The sequence below is a fragment of the Lygodium microphyllum genome, chromosome 19 (assembly GCF_053477565.2).
Source record: "Lygodium microphyllum isolate KBCC chromosome 19, Lygodium_microphyllum_v1.1.10, whole genome shotgun sequence".
In the NCBI taxonomy this organism is placed as follows: domain Eukaryota; kingdom Viridiplantae; phylum Streptophyta; class Polypodiopsida; order Schizaeales; family Lygodiaceae; genus Lygodium; species Lygodium microphyllum.
Window position 1 is genome coordinate 107,982,124 of NC_141153.1, and position 7,737 is coordinate 107,989,860.

Genomic DNA, 7,737 nt, shown 5'->3' on the forward strand with positions numbered 1-7,737 from the left:
TGCACAATTTCTTTCACAATTTAAAGATTGTTTTGCTGCAGGTGTACCACCTGGTTTACCACACCTACACGTTATGAAGACCATAAAATAGATTTAATCCCAAGTTCTCAACCACCATGTAAAGCACCTTATAGACACAATCAGATTGAACAAAAAGAAATCCAAGCACAAGTTGAAGAATTGTTGAATCAAGGACTCATTAGGTCCAGTAGTTCTCCTTTTGGAATATCAACCCAGAAGAGAGAATGTTCTTGTCGATGCATTGAGCAGAAGACCAAGTATCCATAATATTTCCGTTCTATCTTTTGATTCCCTTATTCCTATGCAGGATACCTATGACCATGACCCCAGTTTTCAAGCTGATTGGAATAAATTAGTTGCTAATAACTGGATTCCAATTGATTCATTATCTTATTCTGATGGATTTATGTTTTATGAGAAAAGATTGTGTGTCACTGTTCCATTTACATCATTTGCATGAAATTCATTGTTATCCATATCAAGGTCATAGAGGTATTATTTTCACTTAAAGAACATTGGTTGAAGATTTTTATTGACCACAAACGGAATCTGATGTTTCTAACTTTTTTTCTGAGTGTTTAATTTGTGAAAGAGTCAAGTGATACCATGGTAAGCAATATGGTTTGTTAATGCCTTTACCAATTTCTGAACGACCATGGGAACATATTTCAATGGATTTTATAATTGGTTTACCTAACACACAAGCTACTCATGATATGATTTGGACTATAGTAGATCGATTTAGCAAGCAAGCATATTTTCTACCATGTAAGAAAACATTAACTGCATCTCAAGCTGCATAATTATTTTTGAAGACTGTTTTCACTAACCATGGTTTGCCAAAAGTTATTATTTCAGATTGTGATTCTAGATTTTGCAATAATTTTTGGACTACATTGTTTGCTAATTTGGGTACTAAGATTGATTACTCATCTGTATTTCATCTTGAAACCAATGGGCAAATAAAAGCTACTAACAGTACAATTCTAGATATCGTACGTGCATACATAATTTCAAAACCACATACATGAGATACACACTTGCATCTACTTCAATTTGCATACAATAATACACCACACACAGCTATACAAAAAACACATTTTGAAATCATTTATGGACATAGATTGCCTACACCTGTTACATCATTGTCAAACAATGTTAAAGCTGTTGATGATATTGCCAATACGCATGCTACTATTTTTGCTCAAGTTAAAGATATGATTACAAAAGCCCAGCAATCATACACTAAACAAGCTAATAAGAAAAGAAAAGCCATGAGTTTCAATGTTGATTATGTTTGGTTACGCATTGAAAAGAGAAGATTGCAAAGTGTTGAGAAACACCCTGTTGTTAAGTTAGCCCCTAGATTTATGGACCTTTCCAAATAATTCACAAGATCAATGACAATGCATTTAAATTAGAACTACCCCAACATTTAAAAATCCATAATACTTTTCATATTAGTTTGTTATGACCTTTTAGAGGCCAATTACCTATCCACCCTGTCTATGAAAACCCTTCTTTGTTAGAAGAAGAAACTAAACTCCTTGAACCTAAAACTATTCTAGACACTAACTATATGACCAGTAGAACTGGCCGTAGATACTCTAGATATCTGGTTAAGTTTAAAAATCATCATGTTGAAGAAGCCCAATGGATGCACGCCCGCGACCTAAGTGCTTACCCCTCACTGCTCACTCCACATTGAGCTAATAGCAATTGAGGACAATTGCTATCCCACCCTGGGGGTAGGATGCCAGGAGAGGTATATCCCACAGTGGATTCTGTTAGACCATGGTGGATTCCGTGAGATTTTTATTCCACAGTGGATTCCGTAAAACTATATTTATTTGCAAGGGCTCGTACACAAGGTGGATTCCTTGTGTGAGAAGTTGATAGGGACGCCTATCCTTTTCGGGCGTTAGATTAATTTAATATACACGTGGGTGATTTCACAAAATATATATTAAAATTAATGGACATTTATGAGTTTAGAATGCACTCATATTAAATTAAGATTAGGACACAGAGTTTCAACCTATTTGATTATTTTGTAGTTGAAGTTATTTTGTAACAATTGTAAATGCTTCAGTTGATGTGTAGAGTAGGCAATAATGGCGTTGGGAAGCACGGGCGATGGTGTGTATTCAGATTACCTAGAAGAATTATTATTTTGATGGGCGCGTGATGGGACCTAAAATGGGCCGGCATTGGCTAAGGCACTAGCCAAACCTCATGCCCTCAACAGACAATCCCACCTCATGGCCTTGCTGGCCAGGAGCATCTATCGAGGGATACACTATCCTAAACACTAATTATTGCGCGTTTATAGCCTATAATCCAGTGGATATTCCCTTTCCCTGTCTCCTCACAGGTAGATTACACATACATCGACAATAAATGCCACATATTACATACACGAGGGCACCCCACCGGCTAATTGCCACGACCCTACCGCAGCTCTCCTACATCTTGGGGATTGGCCCCTCGATGTACTACTTCCACACATAGACATATTCGAAAAAAACTCCCCTCTTAGTGCCAATATATTTAACGTTCCAGGAATGCACTTATCCTCACTTATCCATCCCCTTTTGACCCACCGTCTAAACCTACAGCCGGGTTGCTCGCTTTCTCTACGTGGGTCAAGTCCTAAAGAAACCAAGTGCTATGCATCCAAGAGCTTGTAATTGATACCATTTAATAATGCTTGATGCAAATGTATATATGATTAAGTGCTCAAACAATTGAAAAACAGCCTCGTGCATTGTGCAAGTCCATTCTTTTCATGTTTCCATACACTAACACATAATTGCTGCAATGAGAGAAGACACCGAGCCTTACACTCATGCTGTACTTCCCTTTATTTAACTTAACATCATCCTATATGAATAATGCAACAAATACATCAGATTTTATATCATATTTCAATGCTCAAACTCCCCTCTCTCCCTACCGTTTAGAGTTTTGCTTGCGGTGATAGGTAAAAGGGTAATTTCATGTGTATTTCGCATAAAATAAGTAGTAAATACTCACAAAAATACACAAATGGGGATAACCTAAGGCAAAACCTCATGCTTTACCCTCATTATACACTCACAGACATATCCATAATTTTCCTCGTCTGTTTCCTATTTTTTCCTCTTTTAAAGAGCATTTTTACTCATTTTTTCTTATTTATTATCAATAAAAATAAAAGAAAATTAGCATTATTCCTTAAACAACAACCATGTAGATTTTATTGGTGTTTTGTTTCATGCTTATCCGATTTTAAGCCTAAAAACCCCATTTTTACTCTAAAAACCATGCTTTTCGGGTTTTTGCCATTTAGTTCCCACACTGTAAGTGTATATTTTCTGAATTTTTTTGTTATGAAATACTAAAACCAACAACAAACAACACGTCCATCAATTTTCAGCCCATATGAACATTGCTAACTTCATCAAATGCGAAAAAAGAGCCATTTTCTTTGTAATTAAAATATCATTACCGTGTATTTATTATTATTTTGGGTTTTGAAAATTGTTGCGGGTTTGCAAATCAGGGCCCCTTTGATGCTCAACCCACCTCCACACTGCCTTCTTCAGCCCACCTTCGATTGGGAAGCAATGCGGTACTACGCCGGACGAGCATTCATCAACCGAGCTTCATTCTTCTTCACACGCAGGAACTGCCCCTTGCAGGAGAGAGAGGGAGGAGAGATAAATATGAAAATCTGATCTCTTGAACCAGGCAGCCATTTGAGGAGTGGAATGGAGCGATGGAGGGCGAAGATCAAGAGTAGGACAGGCCCAAGATCAGTTGGGGGAGTTGCTTTCACCATCTCTCATTTTCCCCCAAAATTGATGGTGCTTACTTCCTTGCAACAGGCGACGAAGACAACCCCCCCCCTTTCACACAAAAATTTTGGGGGAAGGGAGCCCCCAAAGGTCATAACCTTTGGCATCTACTAAGTCCATTTCCACTGGACTTTAGTCTTGGCCTCCCAGGCACTCCCTCTTTCGCGTCCGGTGTTCGTTTCGAAGTCTAAAAAATCTTGGGTGTCCGTCTTGAAGTCCTCCAGTGCCGAGCATCTCCCAGGGTCTCATCTGACATGCCAGAAATTTATCAAATTTCACCAACTATCCTCAAGTGGGTCTTTTAAGCCTTTTTCATGCATTGCCGCTTAAAATCGTATTGATTGCCACCGCCATCTTCGATGAAGTCTATTTTTCCCTGAAATTCGTTATTTTTGGCTATTTTGAAGCACTTCTCGGCATAAAAAATCATCTATCATTGGTGACCACGGGATATGGCGACTCAGCCTATCGAATCCCATGAACAAATTTGTATGTGAGCACAACCACAAAGAGCATCAAGCTGATACAAAATAGATACACAACACAACACAACACAACACAGCTCTCACCCTACCGCCTTGTCAAAAGCAAGACATGAAATCCACGAGGAGTAGGCCTAGCATAATCTGACAGAAAGTCAAAAGCTAGTCACTAACCAACTGCTTCAACACAACCAAGCTAACAAGAACCATCAAAGAGATCATCCTAAGTGGTGGTCTGAACTACCTACCTAAGTAAGGACAACTCAACTAGGAGCTCCTACTAGGTGAGGACTCCTATAGCTTGATCAACAAGTATTATCTTTTAGCACATTGGGTCATTAGCATCTTATTTTCCATACTCGGGCATGTAAAAAGGAGGAAGCTGAGCGTAGTGACCCAAGGAGAGCAAGGCATCGGCCTTAGGTCATGTCTCGGTACCCAAGAGCCTACCAAGCCCGCGCAAGGCAATACTTAATCCTTTTCTAATGCTCACTTTTATTTTTAATCCAACCTTCTTTTATTCTTTGTTTTTTCAGCTAGATGCCACCCTCGGAAGAGAAGGCATCGGGCCCGGGTCTGACTCGGCCCCAGGATCCCACCAGGCCTTCGCAAGGTGATAAACAACTGCTCAAAAATTCTTCCTTTCTTTCCATTTCTATTTTTATAGGGGTTAGAATCCCTTTTTACACACCTCCGTATATTCATATGTTGTCTTTCAGATATTTAAGGTTTTGTCTCTTTCCATCATGATTTTAGTAGGCTTCTCTAACTGCCTCACAACGAACAAGAACTCCTAGAATGGCTGCCTAGCAGATCAGTAGAACAAGGTCACTAGAATTTCCATCTAAAACAGTTCTTACAATGCCTGACAATGCCTTGCAGGAGGCAATGACTACTCAGACCTCCCCCAGACATACAGAGTCTAATCCTGGGACTTCATGCCTCGATTGCCGGTCCCCAACAAACAAAAGAAAGCAACCCTTACACACACATATATCATTAATTGCTTAAGGAAAAAGACTTGGAAAAGGGACAAAACCACCTAGAATGGCCACAAGAAGCTCCTTCGCAGCAAAGGCTCCCTCCAGCGACTTCGTTAACTTGTATGATGCAGTCACTACAACAAAAACCATTAACTATACCCACACCAAACAGACAAATGGCCCTCTTTGCCTAAAGAAATAGCTCATTAAAATGTGAAAACAACTTGCCCTCTTGGCCTAAAGAAATCAAGCAAACCTGCTCATATAGATCCCTCCTTGGAAGAAGGTAGATATACAAACACACGCTCCACTCCAAGGGAAAAGACAGGGCGCTTAGCCCTAAACTAAATGCATTAAGTTATGATCCATTCCTCCTGCATATACAGCAAGAGACGTACGCATAACATGTCGTCGAATTAACCTATAGGTCCAAGATAATAATGGTAGATAGGTCTCGGCTACTCTTCTCATTACCCATATCAACCATCGTCTGCCATATAATCCATGGTCTGATAACATTCCCCACAAGCGACTAGGTCCCGTCTCATCATCATCAATAACAACATCTGGACTAGGACCACAATTGAAAAAGAGGTCCTCCTCATATAAGCAAGATTGGCTAATGAATCCGCAAACTGATTCCAAGAATGTGGAATGAGCTGAAGAGATATGCTCTCAAATTCATCAAGTAGGGTTATAGTAGTTTGATGATACATACGAAGGAGAGGATTCCGGACTGTATATGCCCCATTAAGTTGATCTATGATCAGCTGGGAATCCCCTTTTACTAACAACTGCCTAATGCCACCTTTCTTGGCAATATTCAATCCCATAATCAAGGCTTTATACTCTGCCATGTTGTTAGTGAATCCCACCCCGAGATAAGCAGCTAATTTCATTCTAACTCTACGTCGGGGATCTCAGATAACTACTCCAACACTCCCTTTTCGATTAGGCCCCCTAGATGCTCCATCAAAGTATAACCTGTATGTCCACAATGGGTTTACATAGCCAGCCATCAAGAACTCCTCTATTCATAAGTATGATAATCAAAATTCAACATATTTAGAGGATGAACTGACGGCTCCATCCCACCTTCTTCATTAAACTCAACAGGGATGCTTGTCAATATTTGTAAACAGTGATGGCAGAAAACTTTAATCTCCCACACAAACGTACTGTCTTCTTGCTCAAACACTTTGTATCCCTTGCTCCACTAGATAAGCCTCCCCTAATGATATCTTTGCTCTAGATATGGGTGCTCCAAATAAGGGATTAACTGCCCCATCAACCACTTTAAGCTCTCCTACAGGTCTCAAATCAACCCCAGCATGGACCTGTAATGAATTTAGCGTATTAGCATATTTAAAAATAATAAGGTTTAATCTTATTAAGATTAACCTTATTCTTAAATTCCACTCCTTGTAGATCAGCTAATAAAATCGTGGACTTATTTTTACCTATCCGAACTATCTTGTAAGGGCCATCCCATCTAGGTTCCAGCTTTCCTGAAAATAGCTCCTTACGTGCATCATAATACAGAACTAATTGCCCTTTTTTAAAGGTATACTTCTTCGCCTTTAGATCATGCAACCACTTCATCGGACATTTAGCTACCTCCTGGTGCAACAAACTTTGCAATTTGAGCTCGTCCAAGTGGGCTAAAGTTGTAAACCGCTCAAATAATGCATCTTCATCACCCAAAGAATGATTGATCGCAAATCTTATGGTCGGCAACTCAATTTCTAAGGGCAAGACACATTCCTCCCCATAAACTAATTTGAATGGGGTATGCCCAGTGGCTCGTTTAAACGTGGTATTATATGCCCAAACCACCACATATAATTTTGTATCCCAGTCCTGTTTCTTTTCAGAGACTATCTTGGATAGGATACCCACAAGCTACTTATTGGTACTTTCAACCTGCCCATTGGCTTGCGGATTATAGGGGGTCGTCTTGTTATGCTTAATGATCCATGCTTCAGTCAAGCTTCTAATTACCTTATTCAAAAAGTGAGTTCCGAAGTCCGATACTATTTCCTTTGGGGGACCAAAACGGCAAAAGATCTGCTCAAGTAGGAAACTAGCAGTCTCTTTTGCATTATCCTCCCTCGTCGCCCATGCTTCTGACCACTTTGTAAAGTAATCAATTGCTACTATAATGTATCTTTTCTAAGTAGTAGACGATGGGGTAATAGGTCCCACAAAATCGATGGCCCACTTCTCAAATGGAAGGATAACCATAATAGGTGTAAGTGGACGTTTCCTATTCTCGTGACACTGTCATGTCTTTGACATGTATCACATCTGTTAACATAGTCAAATGAATCGTGGAAGATGGACGGCCACCAATAACCAGCTCATAAAGCCTTTTGTGTTGTCAACCGCCTAGCAAAGTGCCCTCCACAAGCA